The following is a 10,438-nucleotide window of genomic DNA, read 5'->3' as shown; positions in this document are numbered from 1 at the left end:
AGTGTCCCCTTTAATTTCTCTTAAGAGTGACTTGTAGTTTTCAGAGTATAAGTCTTTCACTTCTTTGGTTAGGTTTATTCCTAGGTATTTTATTTTTTTTGATGCAATTGTGAATGGAGTTGTTTTCCTGATTTCTCTCTCTGTTAGTTCATTGTTAGTATATAGGAAAGCCACAGATTTCTGTGTGTTGATTTTGTATCCTGCAACTTTGCTGTATTCCGATATCAGTTCTAGTAGTTTTGGGGTGGAGTCTTTAGGGTTTTTTATGTACAGTATCATGTCATCTGCAAATAGTGACAGTTTAACTTCTTCTTTACCAATCTGGATTCCTTGTATTTCTTTATTTTGTCTGATTGCCGTGGCTAGGACCTCCAGTACTATGTTAAATAACAGTGGAGAGAGTGGGCATCCCTGTCTAGTTCCCGATCTCAGAGGAAATGCTTTCAGCTTCTCGCTGTTCAATATAATGTTGGCTGTGGGTTTATCATAGATGGCCTTTATTATGTTGAGGTACTTGCCCTCTATTCCCATTTTGCTGAGAGTTTTTAACATGAATGGATGTTGAACTTTGTCAAATGCTTTTTCAGCATCTATGGAGATGATCATGTGGTTTTTGTCTTTCTTTTTGTTGATGTGGTGGATGATGTTGATGGACTTTCGAATGTTGTACCATCCTTGCATCCCTGGAATGAATCCCACTTGGTCATGGTGTATGATCCTTTTGATGTATTTTTGAATTCGGTTTGCTAATATTTTGTTGAGTATTTTTGCATCTACGTTCATCAGGGATATTGGTCTGTAGTTTTCTTTTTTGGTGGGGTCTTTGCCTGGTTTTGGTATTAGGGTGATGTTAGCTTCATAGAATGAGTTTGGGAGTATCCCCTCCTCCTCTATTTTTTGGAAAACTTTAAGGAGAATGGGTATTATGTCTTCCCTGTATGTCTGATAAAATTCCGAGGTAAATCCATCTGGCCCGGGGGTTTTGTTCTTTGGTAGTTTTTTGATTACCTCTTCAATTTCGTTGCTGGTAATTGGTCTGTTTAGATTTTCTGTTTCTTCCTGGGTCAATCTTGGAAGGTTATATTTTTCTAGGAAGTTGTCCATTTCTCCTAGGTTTCCCAGCTTGTTAGCATATAGGTTTTCATAGTATTCTCCAATAATTCTTTGCATTTCCGTGGGGTCCGTCGTGATTTTTCCTTTCTCGTTTCTGATACTGTTGATTTGTGTTGACTCTCTTTTCTTCTTAATAAGTCTGGCTAGAGGCTTATCTATTTTGTTTATTTTCTCGAAGAACCAGCTCTTGGTTTCATTGATTTTTGCTATTGTTTTATTCTTCTCAATTTTATTTATTTCTTCTCTGATCTTTATTATGTCCCTCCTTCTGCTGACCTTAGGCCTCATCTGTTCTTCTTTTTCCAATTTCGATAATTGTGACATTAGACCATTCATTTGGGATTGCTCTTCCTTTTTTAAATATGCTTGGATTGCTATATACTTTCCTCTTAAGACTGCTTTTGCTGCGTCCCACAGAAGTTGGGGCTTAGTGTTGTTGTTGTCATTTGTTTCCATATATTGCTGGATCTCCATTTTGATTTGGTCATTGATCCATTGATTATTTAGGAGCGTGTTGTTAAGCCTCCATGTGTTCGTGAGCCTCTTTGCTTTCTTTGTACAGTTTATTTCTAGTTTTATGCCTTTGTGGTCTGAAAAGTTGGTTGGTAGGATTTCAATCTTTTGGATTTTTCTGAGGCTCTTTTTGTGGCCTAGTATGTGGTCTATTCTGGAGAATGTTCCATGTGCACTTGAGAAGAATGTATATCCCGCTGCTTTTGGATGTAGAGTTCTATAGATGTCTATTAGGTCCATCTGCTCTACTGTGTTGTTCAGTGCTTCCGTGTCCTTACTTATTTTCTGCCCAGTGGATCTATCCTTTGGGGTGAGTGGTGTGTTGAAGTCTCCTAGAATGAATGCATTGCAGTCTATATCCCCCTTTAGTTCTGTTAGTATTTGTTTCACATATGCTGGTGCTCCTGTGTTGGGTGCATATATATTTAGAATGTTTGTTCTCTTGTTTGACTGAGCCCTTTATCATTATGTAGTGTCCTTCTTTATCTCTTGTTACTTTCTTTGTTTTGAAGTCTATTTTGTCTGATATTAGTACTGCAACCCCTGCTTTCTTCTCACTGTTGTTTGCTTGAAATATGTTTTTCCATCCCTTGACTTTTAGTCTGTACATGTCTTTGGGTTTGAGGTGAGTTTCTTGTAAGCAGCATATAGATGGGTCTTGCTTTTTTATCCATTCTGTTACTCTGTGTCTTTTGATTGGTGCATTCAACCCATTAACATTTAGGGTGACTATTGAAAGATATGTACTTATTGCCATTGCAGGCTTTAAATTCGTGGTTACCAAAGGTTCAAGGTTAGCCTCTTTAGTATCTTACTGCCTAACTTAGCTCGCTTATTGAGCTGTTATATACACTGTCTGGAGATTCTTTTCTTCTCTCCCTTCTTGTTCCTCCTCCTCGATTCTTCATATGTTGGGTGTTTTGTGCTGTGCTCTTTCTAGGAGTGCTCCCATCTAGAGCAGTCCCTGTAAGATGTTCTGTAGAGGTGGTTTGTGGAAAGCAAATTCCCTCAGCTTTTGTTTGTCTAGGAATTGTTTAATCCCACCGTCATATTTGAATGATAGTCGTGCTGGATACAGTATCCTTGGTTCAAGGCCCTTCTGTTTCATTGTATTAAATATATCATGCCATTCTCTTCTGGCCTGTAGGGTTTCTGTTGAGAAATCTGACGTTAGCCTGATGGGTTTCCCTTTATAGGTGACCTTTTTCTCTCTAGCTGCCTTTAACACTCTTTCCTTGTCCTTGATCTTTGCCATTTTAATTATTATGTGTCTTGGTGTTGCCCTTCTTGGATCCTTTCTGTTGGGGGTTCTGTGTATTTCCGTGGTCTGTTTGATTACTTCCTCCCCCAGTGTGGGGAAGTTTTCAGCAATTATTTCTTCTAAGATACTTTCCATCTCTTTGCCTCTCTCTTCTTCTTCTGGGACCCCTATAATATGGATATTGCTCCTTTTAGATTGGTCATACAGTTCTCTTAATATTGTTTCATTCCTGGAGATCCTTTTGTCTCTCTCTATGTCAGCTTCTATGCGTTCCTGTTCTCTGATTTCAATTCCATCAATGGCCTCTTGCATTCTATCCATTCTGCTTATAAACCCTTCCAGAGTTTGTTTCATTTCTGCGATCTCCTTTCTGGCATCTGTGATCTCTTTCCGGACTTCATCCCATTTTTCTTGCGTATTTCTCTGCATCTCTGTCAGCATGTTTATGATTCTTATTTTGAATTCTTTGTCAGGAAGACTGGTTAGGTCTGTCTCCTTCTCTGGTGTTGTCTCTGTGATCTTTGTCTGCCTGTAGCTTTGCCTTTTCATGGTGATAGGAATAGTTTGCAGAACTGGGACGAGTGACGGCTGGAAGGACTTCCTTTCTTGTTGGTTTTTGGCCCTCCTCTCCTGGGAGAACAGCGGCCTCTAGTGGCTTGTGCTGCGCAGCTGCGCGCAGACAGGGTTTCTGCTTCCTGCCCGGCTGCTATGGAGTTAATCTCCGCTGTTGCTGTGGGCGTGGCCTGGCTCGGGCAGCTACTCCAAAATGGTGGAGTCGCGTTGGAGCAGGAGCTGCTGGGAGGCTATTTATCTCCGTAAGGGGCCTCCCTGCTCCCTGCAGCCCAGGGGTTAGGGTGCCCAGAGATCCCGGATTCCCTACCTCTGGATTAAGTGGCCCGCCCTGCCCCTTTAAGACTTCCAAAAAGCACCCACCAAAACAAAACAACGACCACAAAAAAAACAAGAAAAAAAATTTTTTTAATTAAAAAAAAAAAAGGTGGTCGTTCGTTTTTCTTTATTCTCCGGTGCCAGCCTCAGGCCTCTGCTCACCGGTCTTTCTGCCCTGTTTCCCTAATATTGGGGTCCCTGTCCCTTTAAGACTTCCAAAAAGCGCTCGCCAAAACAAAGCAGCAAAAAAGCAAAAAAAAAAAATGGTCGCGCGCTTTTCTTATGTCCTCTGTCGCCCAGCCTCCAGTGCCTGCTCACTGTTCTTGCTGCCCTGTTTTCCCAGTATCGAGGGCCCTGCACTCTGGCCCGGATGGCTGGGGCTGGGTGTTCGGCAGCCCTGGGCTCCGTCTCCCTCCCGCTCTGCCTGCTCTTCTCCCGCCGGGAGCTGGGGGGAGGGGCGCTCGGCTCCCGCGGGGCCGGGGCTTGTATCTTACCCCCTTCGCGAGGCGCTGGGTTCTCTCAGGTGCAGATGTGGTCTGGATATTGTCCTGTGTCCTCTGGTCTTTATTCTAGGAAGGGTTGTCTTTGTTATATTTTCATAGATATATGTTGTTTTGGGAGGAGATTTCCGCTGCTCTACTCACGCCGCCATCTTCCGCCCCTCCCAGGGAGGTGTTTGATTACCAATTCAATTTCCTTGCTGGTAATTGGTCTGTTCAGATTTTCTGTTTCTTTCTGAGTCACCCTTGAAACGTTGTATATTTCTAGAAAGTTCTCCGTTTCTTCTACGTTATCTAGTTTGTTAGCATATAATTTTCATAGTATTTTGTAATAATTCTTTGCATTCCTATGGTGTCTGTAGTGATTTTTCCTTTCTCATTTCTGATTCTGTTTATGTGTGTAGACTCTTTTTTTTCTTGATAAGTCTGGCTAGGGCTTATCTATTTTGTTTATTTTCTCAGAGAACCAGCTCTTGCTTTCATTGATTCTTTCTATTTTATTCTTCTCAATTTTATTTATTTCTGCTGTAATATTTTTACATGCCTCCTTCTACTGACTTTGGGCCTCATTTGTTCTTTTTCTAGTTTCATTAATTATGAGTTTCAACTATTCACATGGGATTGTTGTTCTTTCCTGAGGTAGGCCTGTATTGCTATATATTTCCCTCTTTGCATGGCCTTCACTGTGTCCCACAGATTTTGCAGTGTTGAATTATTATTGTCATTTGTCTTCATGTATTGCTTGATCTCTGTTTTAATTTCCTCATCGATCCATTGATTATTTAGGAAGATGTTGTTAAGCCTCGATGTGTTTGTGAGACTTTTCATTTTCTTTGTGTTATTTATTTTCAGTTTCACACCTTTGTGGTCTGAGATGCTCGTTGGTACAATTTCAATCTTTTTGAATTTTCCGAGGCTCTTCTTGTGGCCTAGCATATGATCTATTCTTGAAAATGTTCCATATACACTTGAGAAGAATGTGTATTCTGCTGCTTTTGGGTATAGAGTTCTGTAGATGTCTGTTAGGTCCATCTGTTCTAATGTGTTGTTCAGTGCCTCTGTGTCCTTACTTATTTTCTGTCTGGTTTATCCATCCTTTGGAGTGAGTGGAGTGTTGAAGTCTCCTAGAATGAATGCATTGCATTCTATTTCCCATTTTAATCCTGTTAGTATTTGTTTCACATATGTAGGTCCTCCTATGTTGGGTGCATAGATATTTATAATGGTTATATCTTCTTGTTGGATTGACCCCTTTATCATTATGTAATGTCCATCTTTGTCTCTTGTTACTTTCTTTGTTTTGAGGTCTATTTTGTCTAATACAAGTACTGCAACTCCTGCTTTTTTCTCCCTATTAGTTGAATGAAATATCTTTTTCCATCCCTTCACTTTTAGTCTGTGTATGTCTTTGGGTTTAAAGTGAGTCTCTTCTATTCAACATATAGATGGTCTTGTGTTTTTATCCATTCAGTGACTCCATGTTTTTTGATTGGTGCATTCAGACCATTTACATTTAGAGTGATTATCACTAATTATGTACTTATTGCAATTGCAAGTTTTAGATTCGTGGTTACCAAAAGTTCAAGGTTAACTTGCTTACTATCTAAGAGTTTAACTTAACTCACTTACAATGCTATTATAAACACAATCCATAGATTCTTTTTTTCCCCTCCTTTTTTTTCCTCCTCCATTCTTTACATATTAGGTATCATATTCTGTTTTCTTTGTATATCCCTTGACTGACTTTGGGGTAGTTGATTTAATTCCTAAGCCTTTGCTTAGTAATTAACTGTTCTGCCTTCTTTTCTGTGGTTTCATTACCTCTAGTGACAGCTATTAAATCTTAGGAACACTTCCATCTATAGCAGTCCCTCCAAAATACACTGTAGAAATGGTTTGTGGAGGTAAATTCTCTCATCTTTTCCTTATCTGGAAATTGTTTAATCCCTCCTTCATATTGAATGGTAATCATGCTGGATACAGTATTCTTGGTTTAAGGCCCTTCTGTTTCATCGCATTAAATATATCATGCCATTCTCTTCCGGCCTGTAAGGTTTCTGTTGAGAAGCCTGATGGGCTTTCCTTTCTATGTGATCTTATTTCTCTCTCTGGCTGCTTTTAATATTCTATCTTTATCCTTGATATTTGCCATTTTAGTTATTGTATGTCTTGGTGTCTTTCTTGTGTCCCTTGTGTTGGAAGATCTGTGCACCTCCATTGCCTAAGAGACTATATCTTTCCCCAGATTGGGGATGTTTTCAGCAATTACCTCCTCAAAGACACTATCCCTTTTTCTTTATCTTCTTCTTCTGGTTCCCCTCTAATATGAATATTGTTCCATTTGGATTGGTCACACAGTTCTCTCAATATTCTTTCAATCTTAGAGATCCTTTTTTCTCTCTGTGCCTAAGCTTCTTTGTATTCCTCTTCTCTAATTTCTATTTCATTTATCATCTCCTCCACCATATCTAATCTTTTAAAACCTTCATTTTATGTTTCATTTCTGATACTGTGTTCTGTAATGAGTGGATCTCTGACTGGAATTCATTCCTGAGTTCATGAATATTTTTCTGTATGTATGTGAACATGTTGATGATTTTTATTTTGAAATCTCTTTCAGGAAGGGTCATGAGATCAGTTTCATTTGACTCTTTGGTGTATGTATGATTTTACTTTGAGCCAGGTTCCTTTGACATTTCATATTTGTATGTGGTGCCCTCTAGTGCCCAGAAGCTCTACTCTCTGGAGCTGCTCAGCCCCTGAAGCAATGTTGGGGGTCCCAGGGGAGTGGTGTTGGTGCCTGGGGGGAGGAAAGAGCTGTTTTCTGCTTCCTGGCTGCTATGCCTGTCTCCACTGCCAGAACTATTGGGCCAAGCACACAGGTATAAACCTCTATGTTTTGCGTTTTTAGCTGCTGTAGGCACAACTTCCCTCTGGCTGGCCTCATGCCAGGGCAGGGTTTGCCAGTTTGTTAGCCACATGCAGGGTGGCCTGGAAGAAGGGTCAGCAGGCTGCATATCATGGTGGAGGGCCTTGGAAATGCATAACCAGCCAAGGGAATGTAGCACCTGAAGATTGTGAAAGTTCCCAACCTGCTGGGTAGAGTGCACCTGGACAATTTTGTCTACCGTCCTTTCTCCTGAGAAGTAAGCTCTGTGCAATCTTTGCCCCTTTCTGTTAGGAAGCCTCTCAGACTGCCCGCCTTTCTTTTGTCCCAGAGCCGGTGGATAAGAATCCCTGTTTTCCACAAGCAGCTGTAACTCAGTTTGTCCAGGTATTCTGACTGTCTTAGCCTTCTAAACCCCCCTAATCACCAGAGCAGCATGCAGTGTAGGTTTGTACTCCCAGAGCAGATCTCCAGAGCTAGGTGTTCAGCAGTCCCAGTTCTCCACTCACTCCCCACTTCATTTCTCTTCCTCCTGCTGGTGAGCTGGGGTCGTGGAAGGGCTTGGGTCCCACTGGGTCATGACTTTGGTATGTTACCCTGTTCTGTGAGGTCTGTTATTTTCTCCAGGTATATGCAGTCTGGCGCAGCCTTCTTTCCTGTTGCTCTTTCAGGATTAGTTGTATTAATTATATTTTCGTATTACATGTAGTTTTAAGAGGAGGCCTTTGTCTCACCTTTCACGCCACCATCTTTAATCCTCTGGTCTAAATAATATTTTTAATGAATAATTACCTATCTAATTCTTCACGTTTACTATCTACCTTGCCAGTCAACATCAGCATTAGTCAATGTGCCTTCTTAATTACTCGCTGAATTTTTGCATGTTAATCTCCTTGAAGGGTACTGTGAAAAAACATGCATAGGTGAACTTAGGGAGATACACCTGTGTTATGAGTGGCGCACTTCTCTTTGCCTACCCTACCGCCATTATCCCTGGTCACACATTCTTTTCCTTACCACTACCAAAGCCTGATTTTGCTTAGATACTGGAAGGGAGAGCCCTTGAAGTTGGGGAAGATAACATCCCTGCTGCGGACCTAGGAAATTATCCATAATTAAGCCAGTTTCAGAGAAAAATGAAAAGCAGAAATGCAAATTAAAAAGTTATCATTTCTCATCTATTGGCACAATTTTACGAGCTTAACCATGTACATATGCTGTTGAGAAATGGTAGGGAAATGCACTTTCATATATTGTGTGAGAATGTTAAATGTAACCTCTATAGACAAGTTCTCAGTATCTAATGAAACTACATATGCCTTTCTTCTCTGATCCAGTAACTCTACTTCCAGGAATTTATCCCAATGATAGCTCTCCAATAATAGAAAAATAGAAATATTATTTGTAATCGCAAAATCTTGGAAATTCCCTACATGTCCATTTAGCATAGTTGAATAAACTGTGACACACCAGTGGAGGACTATGCAGTCATAAACAGAGTGAAGACACTCTGCATGTCCCAAGGAGTGTTGCCTGTGAAATATTTCACTGAAACAAGAGTAGTACCTTGAAGAGTAGAAACAAGGAGTACCTATGTTACCTTTTCTGTGATAAAGAAGGGAAAATATGTATGCATATCTTCGAAAGAACATAGGAAAAAGCCAAAACCAATGAACTTGGTCACTGCAAAAATTGGAGAATGGTGTGAAAGAGAGAAGGAAAAGAATTATATTTTTGGATAAATTTTACTTTTGCAAGCTTGTGTAATGTTCTATATGTCAAAAAAGAAAAAATGAAAAAGGATGGGAGTAATTTAAAAGTATATGCAAGCAGAAACAAAATTAGCTATTAAATGAATACTATAATCACCCTGAAATGAAGGATGGAGAGAGAAGAAATAAGTAACATGAACACAGTGCTTGAGCTATATACCCTCATCCTAGGGGGATGTGACTGAATCTAAGATGTCACTGGTTTTAAGATGGGACCCAGTTTCAGAGATGGTAAGCTGTGGAAAACAAATGGTATCTTAGAATCAATAGAATATAATGTAATAAGGGAAAATGCAAATTAGAATTAAATCAATAATCCAGATATTGAATATTAGAATAAGCACCCCCCCAAAAAAAAGAAAAGCTGCTTCAGGGTGTCAGGGCAGGGACTCTGCTGAGGTTTGTGATAAAGAATACATAAAGGTAGATGTATACTAGGGGGAATGGAGATTATGGTTTATTTGGAACAGAGTATCTGTTTTGGTATGATGAAAAAGTTCTGGAGATGATAGTGGTGAGACTATAGCTCAACATTGTAAATGTCCCTAATGCCATTGAATCATATGCTTAAAAATGGTTAAAACATAGATTTTATACCTTACCACAAAAAATTGCCAAAAATATATTGCAAGGAGATTTTAATAGAAAATTGACAGAAAATTCTAAATTTCATTTATATATGTATATAAAATAAAATATTACTGTAATTTTGGGGCAGAAGAGTCTTACAAAAGTCTTAAGCAGAATTATTGACAGGATTGGTGACAGAGTGTAACAAGAGGTTGGAGATCTCTGGTTGCCTGGCTTCACTTCCCAGCTACAGCTGAATGACCTCCATCTAGTCACTTGTCTGTCTGCTTGATTATCCTCACTGGATTAATTGGAACAATAATAATATTACCTACTCCTAGCACCTAACACCTACTAGGGGTGTAGGGAGGGGAATAAATGAGGTAATCTATGTATTTAGGATGCTGCCAGACATACTAAATACTCGTTATGACAAAAAAATTAAAACCTTTTGGATGGCAAGAATCTTACAAATATAAAATCCAAGTAGCACAGTGTGTAAAATATATAGAATGTGTATATTAAGCAGCCTATGAATCAATAAGTGAAAAAACAATAAAATGTTTCAATTCACATATACAATCTAAATGCAAAAAATAGTATGAAAAATTTGCTCAGCCTCACTATTTGTCAAAAATTACATGATTTTTCACCTGTCATCAAGATAAAACTTAAATAGTATCTGGATGTTATTGGTTACACTTGCAAAACCCCCAAATGTAGTTTAAACAAATAGGTTTTTTCCACTTATAACTAAGTCTGGAGAGCTAGGCAGTCCAGAGTTGTTACTCTGTTTCACATTGCCATTAGGATCCTAAATTGTTTTTCTCTTTCTTCATAGCCATCCCTAATGTGCGGCCTTTTGCCTCTTGCTTTTTTTCCTGGTGGCCTCAAAATGGCTGTTCCAACTCCAGTAATGAGTTCCAGGCAAGAG

Source organism: Manis pentadactyla, chromosome 7 (assembly GCF_030020395.1).
Source record: "Manis pentadactyla isolate mManPen7 chromosome 7, mManPen7.hap1, whole genome shotgun sequence".
Lineage (NCBI taxonomy): Eukaryota > Metazoa > Chordata > Mammalia > Pholidota > Manidae > Manis > Manis pentadactyla.
The sequence above is the reverse complement of the archived record's forward strand: the minus strand, read 5'-3'. Positions refer to the sequence as shown.